This window comes from Rhincodon typus, chromosome 32, assembly GCF_021869965.1.
Source record: "Rhincodon typus isolate 14 chromosome 32, sRhiTyp1.1, whole genome shotgun sequence".
Lineage (NCBI taxonomy): Eukaryota > Metazoa > Chordata > Chondrichthyes > Orectolobiformes > Rhincodontidae > Rhincodon > Rhincodon typus.
The window spans coordinates 3,625,040-3,647,969 of record NC_063363.1 but is presented as its reverse complement, the minus strand read 5'-3'; the positions used below and the strand labels follow the sequence as shown (position 1 = coordinate 3,647,969).

Here is a 22,930-nt window from a genome sequence, read left to right as displayed (position 1 = left end):
TGCCTGACCATATTCTCTCTTTCAACAACAGGGGACCAAGAAAACAAGTAGAGATTCCAATGCAACATTGATAAAAACACTTGCCTGGTTAATTGCAACTTTTTAACACATTAGGTCGTAGCAAATGGAAATTTAGTGGGAGGGGGGATTTCTATGATTAAGGGAATTGAACATATGACTAACAATTAATTCAAGGATAGGAAAGGGTCAGAATTGGAGGAGTGCAGAAATCTTAGGGTTAGCATCAGCAGAAGCAAAGGAACAAGGAAGGACAATTAATCCTATCCTATCCAACATTGTATTCTATGTTCATTTGCTCATCTTTCCTCTGGGCCCCTTCACACTTGTACCCAACAAAACCCAAACGATCTCAGTCATGAGCAAGAAAGAGAAATGGGAGAAAAGATTGATTTTCATAAGCGCTTTGTCCTTTCCAAATCATTTGTAACTAAGACAATTTAATGTCATGTATTCTGATGCTAATGTCAATCATTATCCAAAAGCATATTTGGTTACATATAAAGAACCATTCATCCAAGGTTCCTGTACTTGATGAATTTGGCAATGTCTCAATTTTAAAATTCTCATCTATGTTTTCAATTCCCTCAATGGCCTCACTGTTTCCTTGCTCTGAAATCTCTTCTATCTCTGCAACATTAAAGATCTCGGGTCTCCTCTAACCCTGGACTTTTGAGCATCCCTGATTTAAATTGTTCAACCACTGAGAGCAGGATCTTCAGCTGCCTGGGCCCTAAGTTCTGAAAATCCCTCCCAAACACTCTTCTCTCCTTTAAGACACTCAAAAATTTATCTATTTGACTAAGGTTTTGGCCAACTTTCTTAATATCTCTTTATGTGAGTTATTATCAAACTTTGTTGGATTATAATACTCCTGTAAAGGGTTTTGGGCCATTTTTGCTACATTAAAAGGAGCTATATGAATGCAAATTATTGTGATCATTACAGAATGCCAGGGCTTTCATCTCTAATTTGTCTGACAAGTAGGTGAAGAACAAAGACTGGTCATTCAATAACAAAATCCTTGGAGGAACCTATTTCTTACTCTTGCACACAGTCATGTGTTGGCAAATTCAACACGTCACAACAACAGTCAAATATCCAGAAAGTTTTTTACAAAAAAAACCGGAGCTGCAATTTATCTTTGTTCTATTTTTAATGCACAGGATTCTGCCCGTGTTAACATCCTGCAGTATTTTAATAACTCCATTAACCCATTATGTGAAACTCTCTCACTGAGGAATTTTGAGCACGCAGAAAGAATCTAACTTCACTCGATAGCTCAGCCTCAACAAGATTTATTAATGGGAATGAAGCACTTACCTCTTCTGAGCTTGGTTTCTCTGATTCCAGGTTTCATTTTCTTCCTAAATGGGTGAAAAAAAACGCTCTGATTAAAAAGCTACATTGTAAAACTGCCCTCCCAACCGAGCCCTGGATGTTTGAGACCTGAAAGCCCTCAGGTTTTGCAGTGCTCAAGATCTCAAACAACAATTTTGTTTCTTATTCTTGCATGGATGTGGGCATGCTGGCAAGATCAATATTTATTTCCAATCTCCATCAGCCCTTAAGATGGTGAGCTGCCTTCTTGAACCGCTGCGGGTGCTGTAGGTAACCCCACAGTAAAGCTGGGGAGAGTGTTCCAGGATTTTGACCCACCGACACAAAAGGCTTGTCAAAAAGTTCCAATAAGATGTTTCCAAGAGAATCTGACGCACAAAAAATTAGCCTCTGTAAGAAGAAGGGAAGATAAAACCAAAATCTGATGAAGGTCCCATGGCTGATCACCATCTGTTTCTGCTCAGCCAATGTGGAGTGAAGTTTGTAAAGGGATGGAATCAATAGTAGCTTTCAAAAGGGAATGGGAATAAATAGTTGAAGGAGAGAAAACTGCAGAGCAATGAGAAAAGTGGTAAAAAATCACTAGAGAGAGAGAGAGAGATGGTTGGGGATCAGTTCACCAAGCCTCAGGCAATATAGAACCCATCACAGTAACCTCAGCCAGTGCAGGAATTGAACCTGCGCCATTAGCATCGCTCTGCATCACAAACCAGCCAAGCCAACTGGGCAACTCAGAAATGACAAACTGGATAGAATCTTTCAGAGAGCTCACATGGATATTATGGGTTGAACAGCTTTCCCTGTGTTGCATCATTCTGTGATATTGAAAGAAACAACATCCTTCTTTCATGGTCTTGCCAGACGAGACTGTCCACTCAGCTCTTCACATTGACCTTTTCAGGCAGTGCATTCCCAATTAAAACAACACAAAACATTGAAGAAAACCCCTCCTCTCTCAACTCTCCTTCATTTGCCAATTACCTTAAGTCTGTATCCTCTGATGAATGACCCCCACACACCCCCACCACCTCCTTCCAAGTCAGGAATAATTACCTACTTATTCAAAGCATATCATTAAAACAGAACTATGACTACAATGTGACTAAACTCGTTTTTACAATGTGTTTATTTTTTGACAGTCAGGAAGCATTCAAAAGCACACAGAATGAACACAAACTGATCCAGAGGTTGTGGCATTGAGACACACAGATCAGTCTGGGCCAAAGGAAGAAACACTGCGATAATTTTGACCTACCTGGAAAAATGAATCAATCCTTGTCACTTATCTCTCCTCAAAATGATTCAGTTACTACTAATGTACAGCTTGCCCAGGCTGATCTCAAATGTGAGGTCTAATCACAATCCACACACAGTTGAATAACTCACTATCACTGCACACACAAGAAGAATGACTACCTAGGTATCATCCTTGCTGACAAATCAGGAAATAGTCTCACTATAACTGGGTCTAACGCCTGGTACTCCCTCATTTAACAGCGTATGGGTGCAGTTACAATACAGGGACTGGAGTGGTTCAAGAATGCAGCTTGCCACCATCTTCCCAGGAGCAATGAAGGATGGACAATAAAGGCTGGCTTAGCCAGTGACATCCACATCCTGCGAAGGAATTTAAATGAAAGGTTCAATGACCTCTCTAGAGATAAGCAGAAATCCATTGAGATCCCAGTGCAGTACCAAGGGAGTGCTGCACCGTCAGAGATGCTACCCTTCAAATGAGACATTACACGAGGATCATTCTGCCCTCCCAGCTTAATGACAAATCCTGTGGCACTAACTTGAAGAGCAGCAGGAGGTCTCACCCCTGCTGTCTAGCAAATATAAAGTCCCCAACCAATGTCATGAAGAGATCATGTAGTCATCCTCTCATTGTTATTGTGGGATCTTGCTATGCATAAAATGTCTTTTTTTTAAATTCATTCATGACATGTGGGTATCACAGGCTAGGCAGCATTTATTGCCCATCCCTAATTGCCCAGAGGGCAGTTAAGAGTCAACTCCATTACTGTGGATCTGGAGTCACATGAAGGCCAGATTAGGTAAGGATGGCAGTTTCCTTTCCTAAAGGACATAAATGAACCAGATGAGATATTGTGACAATCAACAATGGATTCATGGTCATTGTTAGACTCTGAATTCCAGATTTTTATTGAATTCAATTTCTGCCATCTGCTGTGGTTGGATTTGAACCCAGGTCCCCAGAACATTACCATGTTCTCTGTATCAACAGTGCAGTGATCAGAACCATTGGATCTCCTATATTTTTTTCTCCACAATATGACAGTAATGACACTTTCTTTTTAGCTCAGAGCTGACATGAGAAGCAGCATGTCTGAACAAGGAGGCAACACCTCGGGGTGAGCCACATACTGGGGGGGCAAAATGTAAATAGGAGAGGGCAATTTTGGTTTGGAGACCAGCAGCCATTAGCTGCCTAAAACAGCTGATCCACTATCACTAGGAGTTGCTACACAGGTTGGTCGATAGGAGAACATGTTCAATATTTCCTCAGCACAGCTAAACATTGGGCATTGGAAGGAAACCCAGCAATGCACACAACCCATCACATTGAATATTGAAACAAGTACTCCCCCTGTTAATTCAGGTCTTTTATCAGTTTCCTGCTTAGAGGAGTTCAGAATAGCTTTGGTTAGACCACACTGAGTTACATATGGGTTCCATACAATAAAACTATGTACACGCACCAGAGATGTATTAGAATGGTACCAGATAGAGAGTGATTCTTATGAGGGAAGATTAAACAGGCTGAGGTTTTGCTCTCAAGCCAACCAAAGGTTGAGCTTTGACTTGATAAAAGGTCTTTATGGTAATGAAATAGTTCAATAGCATAGTCAAAGAGATGCTGTAACTCATGGGCAAGTCCAATGTAGGAATAATAAATACAAGATTCACTATTGATCAGGAATTCAGGAGAAAACTCCACCCAGACAGCGGGAAGAAAGTGGAACTTGCTCCCACAGGATTGGCTGAGGGGAATAGTTTTTTTTAATTCATACACAGGATGAGGGTGTTGCTGGCCAGACCAGCATTTATTGCCCATCCCTAATTGCCCAGAGGGCAGTTAAGAGTCAACCACATTGCTGCGGGTCTGGAGTCATGTATAGGCCTGACAGAGTAAGGATTACCAGAGTCACTTAAAGGAAAGCTGGACAAGCTCATGCTGGAGAAGGGACCAGATGGAGAGGTTGATAGGCCTGGATGTAGGGAGGGCAGTAATGGGTGGGGTGGTAGTTGCTCGTATGGGGACGACCAGTTGGGCTGAATGGCCTGTTTCTGGACAACAAATACTGTGTTTAAAGCAGGTACATAAATATTCTAGAAAAGGATACTTTGCCCTATCTATCTCACTCTGAACTTTCACAGTGAAGGGTGACACACTGCAGTTTTACAGCAGTCTGGCACTCTGATTAATTTGGGAGATAACTTTGGTTTGTTGGTGCTAACAACAAATGTTCTCTATTCCAGCTAGAGCTGGTGTTCCATTCAATGTCACTGAACTGTCAAAGTGCTGTCGGTGTGATCCTGCTGTGTACACACTCCCTAGCTGCAGCCTTAATATTACAGTGAGCTGTGTGTTGGAATGGCGACTGTGTATACACACCAGGCTGGAGATTAGAAATGGCAGAGATCAAAAACACCCTTCACACTGGCATCGCTTCTCTTTAAATGACAACATTCTATTTCAAGTTAAATCACGCGCACATCCAAATACAGCAATTGTACAGGTCAGATTTCTCCCTCCTTACAATGTTGGAGAGAGAAAAACGGGATAGTCTGTCTTACCTGACTAACTTAAGAAAGGTCACTGGACTCAAAATGTTAACTCTGTTTCTCTTTCCACAGACACTGCCAGACCTGCTGAGTTTCTCCAGCAATTTCCACTTTTGTTTCAGATTTCCAACATCCGCAGTTCTTTGGGTTATGTTAAAGCAACAGTCGATTTATTTGTCAGCCATGACTCAGTGCTCTCACCTCTAAGTCAGAAGGGTGTGGGTTCAAACTCCACTCTAGGACAGATAATGTAGTCTAACTGTCAGTGTAGCACATTGAGAATGCACTGTTGGAGGTACCATCTTTCAAGTGATTGCAAAATACCATTCTTTGCCAAAAAAAAGGGGGTGTTGTCTCAGTCAATTCTAAATCCATGACCAAAGTCACTAAGAAAGCCCATATTACCTTGTCACTTAGCTCAGGGCTATTTGCAGACTCTAGCTTTGCACATAATAGTTGACAGGCTACACTTCAAAAGTACTTTGTTGGTTATAAGTGCTTTGTGGTATTATGCAAGTTCCTAAATAAATGCAAATTCTTCTTTACTGCAGCGATATTGTTCCTTCATCTGATTGAAGTTACAAAGCACTGTGTTTGCAGTGGTGCAATTTTTTTTCTGCTCAGGATTCTGGGATAAAGGTTGACAGATGCCAATGGTCCTCTGGAACCTTGCCAAGAGACCACTGCAGCTTTCTGTGATGGATGTTGGCAGCAGTGCAACAGCTGTCAGGTCAGGGCAAGCACGTTTTGGAGGGACATCGCTTTCCCCACCTCACACAGGTTTCCTTTTAGGCTCTGGGCAGTCATCAGCAAAGAGATTCAGAGGAAATGAGTCCTGGCCTCGTTGAGGAATGCATAGACTCATTACAACATCTCCGCAAGAAATGAAGCCAAACAATTTTGCACGAAGCTTGAAGGACCTCATAGATGGGATTTTGCAGTTGAATATGTTCCACGCTCGGTGTGCTGAAATGCTGAGTTCATTGTTGTTCTCTGAGATTTCTCCAGAACGCCTCATACTATTTTTGACCCACTTCAGTTTCTGCCTCACTTAGGCTGCAGAATCATACAACACCTTACAATTATACAGCGCCTTTAAAGTGAAATAAATATCCTAAAGGGCATGACAGGAATATTATCCAATAAAATTTCGAATCTAGTCAAATAAATTATGTTGGATTTACGAAGTAGGCCATTTGGCCCAACTAATCCAAGCTACTGAATGTGACACTCAAGCCTCCTTCATTCTTTCCTCAACTAAATCTCCCACTGATTTTCTCCAGTTCGTTCTCCCTCATGTACTTCTTTAGCTTCCCTTAAATGTATCTATAAAGTTTGCTTCAACCACTCCTTGTGGTAGGGATTTCCAAATCCTGACCAGTTTGCAGAAAAAGAAATTTCATTTCAATTCACTGCTGGTTTTCCTTATATGGATGGCCCCGAGCTATGCTTCTCCGCACAACATTCATTCATTCTGCATCCAATCCTTCTTCATAATCACAAATATCTTTGACTGGGTCTACAAAAAGACATGAGGACAGCCGGCCAAATGTATGGTCAATGAGGTAGTTTTTAACGAGTTTTGTCAAGAAGAGCTGCAGGAGTTTAGGGAGCAAATCCCAAAGCTGAGGGTCTTGGAAGCTGAGGGCAGGATGGCCAGTGGCAGAATGAAATTCAGGGATATGCAAGAGGCCAGAATTAGCGATGGAGGAGTCTTGGAGGGACCATGGGGATTACAAAAAGGGCCAAGGTGATGGAAAAATTTGAAGAAAAGGATGAGAATTTGCGGTTGGTGCAGAATGGGTGACAATGTAGGTTGGCGAATACAGAAGCTGATGATTGAATGGATCTTGGTGCTAAGTTGGGATCCAGGCAGCAGAATTTTGGATGAGCTTCTGTTTACTCACAGACTCACCTTTGGCAGAGGAAAGCCTTTGTCCACCTTGATTGAAATCTTATGCTTATTCTTTATAAATGGGCTTTTGCAAGCAGCCGTGGAGGCCAGGATTTGAAACACACTTGTTGTGTCCATCCCTGGCCTCTGTGTACAATCAATAACAACCACGCTTCTGAGAAATTAGATAGTTTTCTCAGTTTTCAAAGCATGGATGTTATTACTCATCTCAGTTACAGGAATTATTTTTGTTGGAATATTCTATCTCATAAAATGCAACAGTTAACATTGGGTACAATCCAAACGGTGAAGACTGTTTCAATTCCAACATTGCTGAAGCGATTCTGCCAGCAAGTGCATTACTTGAATTCGATTCCCACAATATTTCGATGAAAGAGAAAATTTGCAAGTGCCTATAAACCTAATCATCACGCAATCTTCCTCTTTAAAGAGAAGCAGAAATCTGAAAACCACACAAAAATTCAAACACATGTAAATATTTGCCATGTAACTGTTAGCAATGACTATTGTAATTCCTCAACTCCCTTTACCATGGCTAATCCAACAATCCTTCATATCGGTCTCCAACGGAGGGCGAGGGGTGACTTCACAGAAGTTTATAAAATCATGAGGGGCATGGAAAGTGTGAAAGATAAGGTTTCTTCCCCAGGGTGGGGGGAGTGCAAAATTAGAGGGCATAGGTTTAAGATGAGAGGGGAAAGATTTAAAAGGGACCTAAGGGTCAACTTTTTCCACATAGAGGGTGGTGTGTGTATGGAATGAGCTGCCAGAGGAAGTGGCGGAGGCTGGTACAATTACAAGATTTAAAAGGCATCTGGATAGGAATATGAATAGGAAGGGCTTAAAGGGATACGGGTCAACTGCTGGTAAATGGGACTAGATTTATTTAGGATATTCTGAATTTAGTGTTGTGCAATGAGGCAGACTTGATAAGGCAGCTTAAGGTGAGGGAACCCTTATGAAGCAGTGACCATAATATGATAGAATTTACTCTACAGTTTGAGAGGGAGAAGGTGGAATCAGATGTAACGTATTACAGCTGAATAAAGGCAATTACAGAGACATGAGGGAGGAGCTGGGCAGAATTGACTGGGGGAGGAGCCGAGCAGGGAAGACAGTGGAACAGCAATGGCAGGAGTTTCTGGGAGTAATTCAGGAGAAACAGCAAAGATTCATCCCTAGGAAAAAGAAGCATTGTACAGGGAGGATGAGGCAACCATGGCTGACTAGGGAAGTCAAAGACAGCATAAAAGCAAAACAGAAACCATATAATGTGGTGAAGGGCAGTGGGAAACCAGAGGATTTGGAAGCTTACAAAGACCAACAGAGGGCAACAAAAAAAGAAATAAGGATGGAGAAGATTAAATATGAGGGTAAGCTAGCCAGTAATATAAAAGAAGATTGCAAGAGTATTTTTGGATATATAAAGGACAAAATAGAAGCAAAAGTGGACATTGAGATGCTAGAAAATGACATTGGAGAAGTAGTAATAGGGAACAAAGAAATGGCTGAGGAACTGAATAATTACTTTGCGTCAGTCTTCATGGTGGAAGACAAAGTAATATTCCAAAAATTCAAGAGAGTCGAGGGGCAGAGGTGAGTATGGTGGCCATCATCAAGGAGAAGGCGCTAGAAAAACTGAATGGCCTGAAGGTGGATAAATGACCAGGACCAGATGTACTACGCCCCACAGTTCTTAGGGAGCTAGCTGAAGAGATAGTGGAGGCGTCAGTGATGATCTCTCAGGAATCACTAGAGTCAGGAATCACAAAAGTCTCAAATGTAACCCCCCTGCCCCCGTTTAAGAAGGGAGTAAGGCAAAAGACAGTAAATAACAGGCCAATTAGCCTAACCTCGGTCATGGGTAAGATTGTGGAATCCATTGCGAAGGATGAGATTTCTGAATACTTGGAAGTGCGTGGCAAAACAGGGCAAAGTCAGCATGGTTTCATCAAGGGGAGGTCATGCCTGGCAAATCTGTTAGAATTCTTTGAGGAGGTAACGAGCAGGTTAGACCAAGGAGAGCCAATGGATGTTATCTACCTGGACTTACAGAAGGCCTTTGACAAGGTGCCACACAGGAGGCTGCTGGATAAATTAAGGGCCCATGGTATTAGAGACAAGGTACTAGCATGTCTGGCAGAAAGCAGAAAATGGGGATAAAAGGGTCCTTCTCAGGATGGCAGCCGGTGACAAGTGTTCCGCAAGAGTCTGTGTTGGGATCACAACTTTTCACTTTATACATTAGTGAGCTCGATGAAGGAACTGATGGCATTCTGGCTAAGTTTGCAGATGATATAAATAGAGGTGGAGGTACATGTAGTATTGAGGGGGAAGGGAGACTGCAGAAGGATTTAGACAGGTTAGGAGAGTGGGCAAAGAAGTAGCAGATGGAATACAAGGTGGGAAAGTGTGAGGTCATGCACTTTGGTAGGAAGAATAGAGACATGGACTATTTTCTAATGGGGAGGAAATTCAGAAATCCGAAGTGCAAAGGGACTTGGGAGTCCTAGTCCAGGATTCTCTTAAGGTAAACTTGCAAGTTGAGTCAGTATTTAGGAAGGCAAATGCAATGTTGGCATTTATTTTGAGAGGGCGAGAATATAAAAGCTGGGATGTACCTCTGAGGCTTTATAAAGCTCTGGTGAGACCACACTTAGAGTATTGTGAGCAATTTGGGCCCCACACCTCAGAAAGGACGTACTGGCCCTAGAGCGGGTCCACAGGAGATTCATGAAAATGATCCCAGGAATGAAAGGCTTAACGTAAGAGGAACGTTTGAGGACTCTGGGTCTATACTCAATGGAGTTTAGAAGGATAAGGGGGGATCCATATGAAACTTACAGAATACCAAACGGCTTTAACAGAGTGGACATTGGGAAGATATTTCCATTGGCAGAACAGATTAGGACCCAAGGGCACAGCCTTAGAGTAAAGGGAAGATCCTTTAGAACGGAGATAAGGAGAAACTTCTTCAGCCAGAGAGTGGTGAATCGATGGCATTCACTGCCACAGAAGGCTGTGGAGGCCAGGTCATTGAGTATATTTAAGACACAGATAGACAGGTTCTTGATTGTCAAAGGAATCAAGGGTTATGGGGAGAAAGTGGGAGAATGGGGTTGAGAAACTTATCAGCCATGATTGATGGACCGAATGACCTAATTTCAGCTCCTATGTCTTATAGTTATATGGAAATTTGGTCAGCATGGACGATTTAGACTGAAGGGTCCGTTTCCGTGCTGTATATCTCTGTGACTTTTGTTTTACTTCTTGTTTGGAGCTGTAACTGAGGTTAGCTCTCCCTGAAAATGGTATCTGTCCAGGATCGAGAGTTGGCCCAGTGAGCTGAGTAAACATTTGCACAGACAAAGAGAAAACCTTTTACTTAGAATGCAATAGCCCAACAGAAAAGTCAGTTGAAAAAGCCAGGCTCATTCTCCTCAGAGGTGAGAAGACCAAGAGAATATTTGTTGGAGATGTTTAAATTTACAAAGAGTTTTGATTTTGTTTATTCACTCACAATACGTGGGCGTTGTTGGCTGGGCTAGTATTTGTTGCCTGTCCCTAGTTGCCATTTGAGAAGGTGGAAGTAAGTTGCCTTCTTGAACCGCTGCGGAGCATGTGCTATAGGTAGACCCACGATGCCCTTTAGGGAGGAATTCAAGGATTTTGGCCCAGTGACACTGAAGGAATGGTGATATATTTCCAAGTCAGGATGGTCAGTGGCTCAGAGGGGAGCAGAAGGTAGGGAGGATTCCTATGTAACTGCTGTCCTCATCCTTCTAGATGGAAGTAGTCGTGTGAGCTGTCTAAGAGTAGATGGTACACACAGCTGCTGAGCAATAATCAAAGGAGTGGATGTGGTACCAATCATGCAGGCTGCTTTGTCCTTGATGGCGTCAGGTTTCTTGAATGTTATTGGAGCTGCACCCATCCAGGCAAGTGGGGTTATTCCATCACAGTCCTGACTTGTGTCTTGTAGGTGGACGAGCTTTGAGCAGTCAGGAGATGAGTTACTCACTGCAGGATTCCTAGCTCTGACCTGCTCTTGTACCTGCAGTATTTATATGGTGAGTCCAGTGCAATTTCTCATAAATGGTAAGTGCCAGGATATTGACAGTAGTTAAAAAGTTAAACATTGTTAAAATAAAACTAGAGGTTAAAGATTTCCATTTTGCACTCATCAGAAGTAGGATACAAAAGAGAGACAGTTTTAGACAATCTGAGAAGAGAGTGCTGATTGGGCCATAACTGGCATGGAGAAAGAGCAAGAACAGTTAACTGTCAATCTTAATTGTCAAACCAGGTAGGTAGATTCTGATTGGTCAGGATGTTGCCATGGGGATGCACACAGTTTGGCTGTTTATATCTCTGACCTCCTTCCAAGCAAATGGAGAATGACGGGATAAGTGATACTGATTGGATTTCTCTTTGAAAGAGCAAGCACAGATTCAAGGGTCAAAATGGCCTCCTTTATCCTGTACCATTCTGTGATTCGGTAATCTTTTAATGAGAATTGTCCTATAAGAAGCTGTCATGAGCTGATTACAACCGGAACATTAGGTCATGAAGTATTATTCAGTACATCAGTATTCAAAACAGCTTATGAAGATTAAAATCTGAATGAAAAAGAACATTGTGGCCCAGGCCCACTATAATTATGATATGTCTCATATCCGGCCTGTCACTCAATACCCACACTTACTCTTTGATTCTACATTTAATCACCTACTCAAGTGGCTACAATCAACCGCAACTTGCATTTATAAACATCAAATGCTCGGGAGCCCAAAGGCGGTATTTTAAAGAACAGGCAAGTTTCTCTTTGGATATAAAAATGTCTATGTAAAAGCTATTGCTTTTCTTTATTCTCCAGTGTCTTCAATTTCATCAGGCGTTCACATCGACCGGTCTTTCATCACTTTCTTGTATATGCAGAGTTGGTTATTCTGTGAGATTTTTAAAACATTTAACTTGTTGGATGTCTGCATTAATCCTCCATCCCATTGGTGAACTGTTTTCTCCAGTCACTGCAGTCCATGTGGATGACGTACCTCTCAGTGTGCTGTAGGGAGGGAGTTTCACCCAGTCACAGTAAAGGTATGGGGTTATAATGTCAGGCTGAGATGTAACTTGGAGGAGAACCTTAAAGTTTCCATTCACCAGCTGTCTGTCTTGTAGGTATTAGAAGTCACAGCTTTGGGAGCAGTTGCTCAGAAAGGCCTTGCTGAGTTGTTTACCTGCATAAAGCCTAGTTTTGAAGCCATTATGGTCAAACAGCCCATGATAATCACTGGCTGGGTTAGCGCTTCCCCAACTCTTTCCCACTGTGACCCCAATTCAAGGCTTGAAGACTGTTGTAACGTCTCAGTGAAATGTCAGCTGTCACAATGAGAAGGCCAGAGACAGCAGGGGAATGAAGAAGAGGGGGGAAGTTCCAGACTAACCGTTGCTGGTTAGAATCACAGAATCCCTATAGTGCAACAAAGGCCATTCAGCCCGTAAGTCTGCACCAACCCTCCAAACAGCATCCCATAACCCTGCATTTCCCATGGCTAATTCACCGAGCCTACACATCCCTGGATACTATGGCCAATCCATCTAACCTGCACATCTTTGGATTGCGGGAGGAAACTAGAGCATCCGGAGGAAACCCACGCAGACATGGAGAGATTGTGAAAACTCCACACAGACAGTTGCCCGAGGGTGGAATTGAACCCGGGTCCCTGGCGCTGTGAGGCAGAGGTGCTACCACTGAGCCACCTGATGATTCAGAGTTCATGACCCAGAATTTCAGCTGACAAACCCCTAGCAGGGATCCCAAAACACACCCCACTCCCAAATTCGGGGAAGCCCAGGCATACTTTCTCTCACAAAAAGTGACTCCTGGAGCAAATAGCAGAATGTGGTTTTTTTTATTCATTCACAGGATGAGGGCTTCGCTGTCTAGATCAGCATTTATTGTCCTTCCCAATTGCCCAGAGGGCAAGTAAGAGTTAACCGCATTGCTTGTGGATCTCTAACAACCACTAGGAGGAGAACAATAAAGAACAATCTAGATTCATCAGAGATATAGGATTTTTTTTAAAAAATCGTTCATGGGATGTGGGCATTGATGGCTAGGCCAGCATTTATTGCCCATCCCTAATTTCCCAGAGGATAGGTAACAGTCAATCGCATTGCTGTGGGTCTGGAGTCACATGTAGGCCAGACCAGGTAACGACAGCAAAAATTAAACAACGAGAGCTCTGAAAGAATTCCAGCAAGCAGGTTACTATTCCCGCATGGAAACCTCCTCACTCTCCAACAACTATTTCTAGTTTGTAGTAAATGTATAAAAGAAAATCTTTATCTGGAGAACTGAATTTTAAAAGGGCTCTCCTTGTTGTCAGTATTGGAAATCAGATTCCAGCAAGGATTTGATGTCAGAAATTGTTCTCACACAAGCTGTACAAGGTAACTGTAACCGAGTCTTACAAAGAGGATCCTTTCACAATAATGCAGGTCTCTAAAACCCTCGAGGTAAGATCCATCTGCTGGGAACCCAATCTGGTAATTATGCATCACTAACCCGTGTTTCGTGTTGTGATTTAAATGGATTAGAATCTCAGAGAATTTAATGCTCAATGAAGCAGAGCTCATCAGGAAATGGGATAGAAAAGCTTCATTTACAACTCACCTTGTAAATTCCACAGACAACAAGGTGCAGAGCTGGATGAACACAGCAGGCCAAGCAGCATCATAGGAGCAGAGAGGCTGACGTTTCGGGCCTAGACCCTTCATCAGAAAAGGGGGAGGGGAAGGGGGTTCTGAAATAAATAGGGAGAGAGTGGGAGGCGGATAGAAGATGGATAGAGGAGAGGATAGGTGGAGAGGAAACAAACAGGTCGAAGAGGCGGGGATGGGATCAGTAAAGGTGAGTGTAGGTGGGGAGTTAGGGAGGGGATAGGTCAGTCCAGGGAGGACGGACAGGTCAAGGGGGCGGGATGAGGTTAGTCGGTAGGAGATGGAGGTGCGGCTTGTAAATTCCACAGCCTGCATCAGAATGTGCTGCAAGGACTCTGACCACAATCTAAATTTGTATTTATACAGCACTTTGAATATCCCAACACATTTAGAAGGAACAGTTTGCATTTACAATTCTCATCACATCCTGAAGTGTTTTTCAAAGGGTGGTCACTGTTTTAATAAGGGGAAAAAAACAGCCATTTTGCACACAGCAAGCTCCCACAAAGACCAATGGTCAGATCATTGGTTCTCATGAATTCAGTTGGGGTCATTGGGATGGTTAATATTAGCCAGCACACTGTGGAGAAATCTTCAAAATTGTCCCATGTTCAACTGAGAGGTTTATTGTTTCATCTGAAAAGGTAGCATCTCCATCATTGTAGCAGCCACACCCTCCATACTGTGTCCAATTCTGGTCTCCATACCCAGGGAAAGACTACTTGCTGTAGAGGAAGCAAATAGAGTCAGAGTGGTCCAACTCGTCCATGCCAACCAAATATCCTAAATTAACGTAGTCCCATTTGCCAGCATTTGACCCACATCCCTCTAAACACTTCCTATTCATATACCCATCCAGATGCCTTTTAAATGTTATAATTTTACCAGCTCCCACCATTTTCTCTGGCAGTTCCTTCCATACATGCATCATCCTTTGTGTGAAAAAGCTACCCCTTAGATCCATTTTAAATCTTACCCTCTCACCTTAAACCTATGCCCTTTAGTTTTGGACTCCCCTACCCCGTGGATAAGACCTTGACTATTTACCCTATCCATGACACTCATGATTTTATAATCTTCTAAAAGGTCACCCCTCAGCCTCCAACACTCCAGGGAAAATAGCCCCAGCCTATTCAGCTTCTCCTTATAGCTCAAACATTGCAACCTCGGCAACATCCTTGTAAATCCTTTCTGAACCCTTTCAAGTTTCACAACATCCTTCCTATAGCAGAGACATCAGTATTGAACACAGAATTGAAATGTTCATCAGATTGGTCCCTGGGATGGCAGGTTTGTCTCAAGAGGGGAGATTGGGCTTATATTCTCCAGAGTTTAGAAAATCTGGGTGAACTCATTAGAAAACAGACAAAATTCTTAAAGGGCTTGAGATGGTAAATGTTTACCCAGGCTGAGAGTGGAGGGATAAGTGGATGGGTGGTGTCTAGAACCAGGGGACACAGTCTCAAGGTAACAAGTGGAATTATATGAGTAGGTGTTTCATGAGGAATGGGGTGAATCTTTGGAATTCTCTACCACTGAGGGCAGTGGAGGCTCGGTCCTTAACTACATCCAGGACTGAGATTGAACGATTTCTGGAGATGAATGCTATCAAGGGATATGAGGTAGAAGATAATCCATGATCTCATCGAATGGCAGAGCAATGTTGAGGGGCTGAATAGCCTACTTTTATTCGCTCGTGTGATGTGGGCATCGCTGGCTGGTCAGCATTTATTGGGTGACCCTAGTTGCCCTTGGGAAGGTGGTGGTGAACTGCCACTTGAATCGCTGCAGTCCATATGCTGTAGGTAGACACACAATGACATTAGGGAGGGAATTCTGGGATTTTGACCCAGCGACAGTGAACGAACAGCAATGTATTTTCCATGTCAGGATGGTGAGTGACCTTGCAGGTAGTGGCATTCCCATGTATCTGCTCCTCATCCGTCTAGATGGAAGAGGTCACGGGAATGGAAGTTGCTGTCTAAGGATCTCCAGCTCCTGCTCCCTATATTCCGACGTACAGGATGGGGAGTGTCCGCTTAGAGCAGGACTTGAATCCACAAATGTCTAATTTGGCGTGAGGATGCATTGAAATGTTTTACAATCATGGGATTTTCTTCTTAATGCAGAAGTTTAAAAACAGAGTTAAGATCAATATCATGGAACATTAGATAGAAAAAGACAGAAGATGAGATAAATCAAGGGGCAAGACTAAGGTTTTGTTTCTTTTAGATCAGAGAGGGGAGGAAATAATAAAAGAATAAAGGATTCTGTCATTTTGATTCAGTGAAGGTGTTGGAACAAGAAATGTTGGAAGCATCACACTGAAGATGCAGGGAGGAATAAGAACCAGTGGGACATAGGAAATTCAAGGCAAAGAAGAGGCCAATGACAGTGTTAGTCTGTTCTGATTCGATTAGATCATGGCTGATCTGTAGCTGAATTCCAGCAACCCCCAGGTTTTCTACCTGTTACCTGTTTGAGAAAAAGAGTCAGAGAAATAATGACCATCTAAGCGTCAATAATCTGGAGATTAGGAATATTGTGATAACCAAAGAGTGGGGGCCAGATGTGAGAGATGGAGCCTCAGGGAGATTTTTTTTTTATTCATTCACAGGATGAGGGCATTGCTGACTAGGCCAGCATTTATTGCCCATCCCTAATTGCCCAGAGGGCAGTTAAGAGTCAACCACATTGCTGTGGGTCTGGAGTCACATGTAGGCCAGACCAGGTAAGAATGGCAGTTTCCTTCTCTCAAGGACATTAATGAATCAGATGGGTTTTTCCTCGACATTCGACAATGGATTCACAGTTGTCATTAGATTCTTATATCCACATATTTTATTGAATTCAAATTCCATCATCTACCATGGCAGGATTCAAGCCAGGGTCCCCAGGGCATCATCTGGGTCTCTGGATTAACGGTTCAGCGATAACACCAGGCCATCACTTCCCATGTTCATGGTTACATCCTGTCAGGGAATGTGTGAGGCACTGGAGGAACCACCCATTACGAGAGTTTGAGCTCATTTTGCTACATCACATTACAGGATACACTGAGATACCATAGCATTATTACTGCTGTCAACAACTCAAAAATACCCATGGCCGTCTGGAACCTACCTCTCCTCCCCTTCCCTCTGACTCTATCCCCTCCCCCAACCCCCCCACCTCCTGTCGGGTATTCACTGTCCCTCCTAACCTTTCGCTCTCTGATGCTGAATGCTCTGTACTCAGCAAAGGCCTCAGCTTTATCCCTCTGCGTCCCCACTTTAACGAATTTCGGGCACGACATGACGCCGAACTGTTCTGCCGCCGTCTTCGCCTCCGTGCCCATTTCTTTGGACAAGAGTCCTCTCCCCGTCCCACAGACCCCTTTGCCCAACTCCAACTCTGTCCCTTCACCTGGACTCCTCGCTCCGGCCTTTTACCTGCACTCGATCTTTCATTGAGAACTGTCGACGTAACATTAGTCGCCTCAATGTCACTGCCCCTCTCAACAAATCCAACCTATCTCCCTCTGAACTGACTGCACTCCGTGCACTTGGATCTAACCCTGACTTTGTCATCAAGCCTGCTGGTAAGGGTGGTGCTGTTGTAGTCTGGCGTACTGACCTTTACCTTGCAGAGGCCGAGCGCCAGCTCTCAGATACCTCCTCCTACCTTCCCCGGACCATGACCCCACCATGGCACATCAGGCCATTATATCCACTACAGATCTCATTTCATCCGGTGATCTCCCCACATCCGCTTCCAAGCTAATAGTCCTCCAAACCTGCACAGCTCGTTTCTACCTCCTGCCAAAAATCCACAAACAGGACTGTCCAGGTAGACTCATTGGTTCAGCCTGTTCACGCCCCACAGAACTCATCTCTTCCTACCTTGACTCAGTCTTCTCCCCCCGGTCCAATCCCTACCCACATACATCCATGATTCATCTGACGCCTTACGCCAGTTTCAAAGCTTCCAGTTTACCGGCTCCAGCCACCTCCTCTTTACCATGGATGTGCAATCCCTTTACACATCCATTCCCCACCAGGAGGGTTTTAGGGCTCTCTGCTTCTTCCTGGAGCAAAGACCTGAACCATCCCCACCCACCACCACCCTCCTCCGCTTGGCTGAGCTTGTCCTCACCCTCAACAACTTCTCTTTCAACTCCTCTCAATTTCTTCAGGTAAGAGGGGTTGCCATGGGTACCCACATGGGCCCTAGTTATGCCTGTCTCTTTGTGAGGTGCGTGGAACATTCCTTGTTGCAGTCCTATTCCGGCCCCCACCCACAACTCTTTCTCCGATACATCGATGATATCATCGGTGCTATTTCCCTCGCTCGTCTAGAATTGGAAAACTTCATCAATTTTGCTTCCAATTTCCACCCTGCCCTCACTTTCACCTGGTCTATCTCTGACTCCTCCCTTCCCTTCCTTGACATTTCTGTTTCCATTTCTGGGGATAGACTGGCCACTAATATCCATTACAAACCCAGTGACTCCCACAGCTACCTGGACCTTACATCCTCACACCCCACTTCCTGTAAAGACTCCATCCCATTCTCTCAGTTCCTCCGTCTCCGTCGCATATGTTCAGATGAGGCCAACTTCGAAAAGGGAGACTCCGAAATGTCCACATTCTTCCTCAACCGAGGACTCCCCAGCTCCATTGTCGACATGGCCCTCAATCGGGTCTGACCCATCTCCCGCACTTCTGCCCTCACCCCTTCTCTTCCCTCCCGCAACAGTGATAGGGTTCCCCTTATTCTCACCCACCATCCCACCAGCATCCACATCCAGAAGATCATCAGATGCCATTTCCACCACCTCCAGCAAGATGCCGCCACCAGACACATATTCCCCTCCCCTCCCTTGTTCGCCTTCCGCAGGGACCGTTCCTTCCGGGACACCCTGGTCCACACTTCCTTCACCCCCAACACCTCCCACAGCCCTACGGCACCTTCCCCTGTAACCAGCGAAGGTGCAACACCTGCCCATTTACCTCCTCCCTCCCCAGTATCCAAGGGCCCAAACATACCTTCCAGGTGAAGCAACACTTCACCTGCACTTCCCAGAATCTAGTCTACTGCATTCGCTGCTCACAATGTGATCTCCTCCACATTGGGGAAACGAAGCATAGAGTGGGCGACCGCTTCGCAGAACATCTATGTTCTGCTCGCAAAAAAGACCCTGAACTACCTGTTGCCTGCCACTTCAATGCACCACCCTGCTCCCTGGCCAACATCTCTGTCTCCGGCTTGCTACAGTGTTCCAGTGAATCCCAACGCAAGCTGGAGGAACAACACCTCATTTTCCACTTGGGGACCCTACAGCCCTCCGGACTCAATACTGAGTTCAATAATTTTAGGGCCTAATCTCTCCCATGTCCCAGCCCCCCACCCCGCACACCAGGCCTTGCTACCACATAGCCTGCCAGTACACACCCCGTTAGTCACTAACAGTCCCCATTAACAACTATTCACCCTCCCAGCCTGATCGTTAGCAACTCCTTTGTCTGTCCAACTGTCTTTCTCTCTCTTTGGGCTCTATCCTATCGTTTACTCCCTACCCCACCCACCGCCCTATTTTCTGCATATAAACTGACGTTTTCCCGGCCACCATCAGTTCTGAGGAAGGGTCACCGGACCCGAAACGTTAACTCTGTTTTCCCCTCCACAGATGCTGTCAGACCTACTGAGCTTTTCCAGCAACTTTGTTTTTGTTCCCGATTTACAGCATCCGTAGTTCTTTTGGTTTTTATCATTACTGCTGTGACTGGAAGCAGGGTTTCCGAAGTTTAGACAAACTAACACACAAATTCAAGGTATACCGCTGACAAAGTCTGCTGTTCACCATCTACCTGGAGTGTATTGCCCAACACAAGCAAAGAGACTGAGCTGCTGCAGAGTCAACTTTTAGCTTATTGACAAAATAAACCTTTAAAGATTCTGGGTTCTTGCAAAACAGCACTGCAATCCACCACCCTATTTCAGAATTCTAGCATGACAATACAATGTTGAAATGTAAGTTTTTGGATCTGTCTGGGTGAGTGGGCAATGGAACCTGATCGGATTGACAAGCTGAGCTCCTGATCTTGCCTATCAACTGTAAGTAGAAGTCTTTGCCTGACCAGGAGTCTCCAACAGTTAAAGATCAATTGCACAGGCAACATAGAGAGCGAAACCCAGGGAAAACATGATAAGGACATGTTTTGACGCAATTTGAACATTCATTCTTTATTAATGACTGAAAGGTCTGACATGTCGAGGGGGCAGTAGAGGGAGTCTGAAGGGGGACAGGCTGAGTTTAGAACATTCATTAATAAGGGCAGAAAGTACGAGAGCAGGCAAGTTATAATGATCTTATATAAGACACTGGTTAGGCCTCAGTCAGAGTATTGTGTACAGTTCTGGATGCTACAGTTCAGGCAGAATACACTGGAGTGAGTAGCAAAGGGATTTATGAGAATGGTTCAGGGATAAGATAGCTCAGTTATGAAGAAAGAGTTGAGAAGTTGGGACTGTTTTCTGTGGAAACAACAGGCTAAGAGGAGATTTGATAGAAGTTTTCATAATCATGAGGCATCTGGACAGAGTGGATAGAGAGAGTGGATAGAGAGAGACTGTTCCCACTGGGCTCAAGAACTAGAGGGCACAGTTTTAAAAGCATTTTGCAAAAGAAGCAAATGCAAGGTGATAAAAAAGACTTGTTCACACAACACACACACACACACACACACACACACACAGAGCGAATTTGTATTTGTAGATACATTTTACTTTGTTCCAAAAGCACACAATTTATAGTCAGTCAGTTAATGAGGCATTTTATAAAATGCCTACTTTAGAAATAAAACCAGTTTGAACCCAAACTAAAACACAAACAGATTCTAAACAAGATTGCACACCTAACGCGCATTGCCTGATCTAAAATGTCACCTGTCTTTGAACTGATAAAACCTTTAGTTCTCTCAGGACCATGGCTTGAATGAAATTTGGGGATTCACAGATACATATTAATCAATTAAAATCTTCCAACTGATTAAAGATTTAACAGCATCTTAGGTTTGTTTAGTACATCCTCCTCAATGGTGTGAACCTTTGATCTTTACTTATAAATTCTGTGTTTGATACTACCTCTCTCACTAACACCTGAAAGGAGAGGCTCCGAAAGCTTGTGTTTTCAAATAAGCCTGTTGGACTATAACCTGGTGCCATGTGATTCCTGACTTTGTCCACCCCACTCCAACACCAGCATCTCCACATCACACAACAAGTAGTTAAGATCTGGAATGCACTGGCTGGAGGTGTGATGGATTGGTCTCCTTCTGTGCTGTAACATTTCTGTTTGCTGTGATTTTATGAAGAGCAGGGGAGTCCTATATCTGATAGTCATTCCTAATCAGCATCACTAAACAAGATGAGCTGCTCATCATCACCCACAGCTGTTTATAAAAGAGCTTGCTGTGCATAAATTGGCTGCCATATCTTACATGTTGAATTCATGCTGCAGTTCAAAAAATCTTAATAGGATGTCATTATGTGTTTGTAACAAAATCCCACAAAAAGCACCGAGGAAATGCAAGTCTTTTTGAATTTTTATCAATGATAGAGAAACAGTGCCCCTGCAACTACCAGTAGTCATCTTAACATACAGATATTGGCACAATTCAAGACCAACCTGAGAAAGACTGATTTGTGTACTCTCACTTATAGATGAATGTGTTGGGGGAGGGTGCTGGGCTAATGGAAGGGAGCCAACCTGAAAAGGAGTTCAGTAAGCCTGTCAGTTCAAAGGAATTCAAAGAAGAGAAACTGTCAGGAGACAATAGCTGAAGATACGGTGACACAGGAACAAGGCAGGAAGGAAAACAAGAAAGGAAAACAGGACGCCTCTCTCTCATTGTCTGGAAAAACCTCGTTACTTGTAAATACTTCCACACTCACACAGACAGCCCAGAGCTAGCTCCTGTTCCCTCCACTGATCCATAGCGCTGGGAGGCATAGGGATCTGGGAAGGAGGGCGACATGGTTATTTATCAAAGCTTATTCAGAGTGCAGAATGAACTTCGTCACAAGTCAGTGAAGCCAGCATGGGGTATCATTAACATCCACACGCCAGCAAGTAATGTAATACACCCCTGCGACGCACATACTATGTAACACTCTCATCCCCAATCTGACTCATTGCCTCTAATGGACTGGCACACCATTAGCAATTTCAAACCAAGCTCTTCATAGAATCCCTACATGTGGAAACAGGCCATTCAGCCCAACAAGTGTGACTCTCAAAAAAAGCATCCCACCCAGACTTATCCCCCTACCCTATACCTCTGCATCTTCCCACGGCTAATCCACTTACTTAACTTACATACGCATGGGCAGTATGGGCAATTTAGCATGGCTAACCCACCTCGTCTGTGGGAGGAGACCAGAGCACCCAGAGGAAACCCACATAGTCACAGGGAGAACGTGCAAACCCCACACTCAGTCACCCGAGGCTGGAATCAAACCTGGGCCCTTGGCCCTGTGAGGCAGCAGTGCTAACCACTGAGCCACCATGCCACTCAAGAATTACTCTACACTTCAAAGTAAGAGCAAGTCTCTGAAAGACCCCAAGTGAAACTATCCCTTCCACTAACTTCTTTGAAGCAACACAGCACGCTTGAGGGCACTACTTGAATTCAACACCTCAATGTACAGTAACATTGAGAAAATCAAGATTCTCACAATCCAAATGGTTCAGTTGGTTTCAGAAGAAGGGGACAAGAAGGTTGGCTTGCACTTGTATGATATCTTTCATGATTTCATATCACTTTTTCTCTCGATGAAGTATGTTTAGAATTCACTGTTGTGATGTAGAGCAAACAGCAACCAATCTGTGCACAGCTTATCTCCCACAATGAGCAACAATATCGCAACCAGATCATCTGTTTTTAGAGCTAATTGAAGAATGAACATTAACTGGACACTGGAGTGAAATCCCCTGCTCCTTGTTTGGAATATTGCAGCCCCTGAGGAAGCAGACAGCACCTCAGTTTAACATCTCATTCAGAAAACAATCAATACCTCCAACTGTACAGCTCTCCCTCAGCACTGACCCTCCGACAGCGCGGCGCTCCCTCAGCACTG

At 44.0% G+C, this 22,930-nt stretch overlaps 1 long non-coding RNA gene across 1 annotated transcript in view; it reads right to left on the bottom strand.

The window, feature by feature from the left end:
• Window positions 1–22,930, bottom strand: part of LOC125486753 — a 209,090-nt gene that overhangs the window by 133,300 nt on the left and 52,860 nt on the right. Inside the window, exon 4 of the long non-coding RNA XR_007265382.1 lies at window positions 1,342–1,385. This is a non-coding gene — a long non-coding RNA (uncharacterized LOC125486753). The remainder of the gene's footprint in view (window positions 1–1,341; window positions 1,386–22,930) is intronic.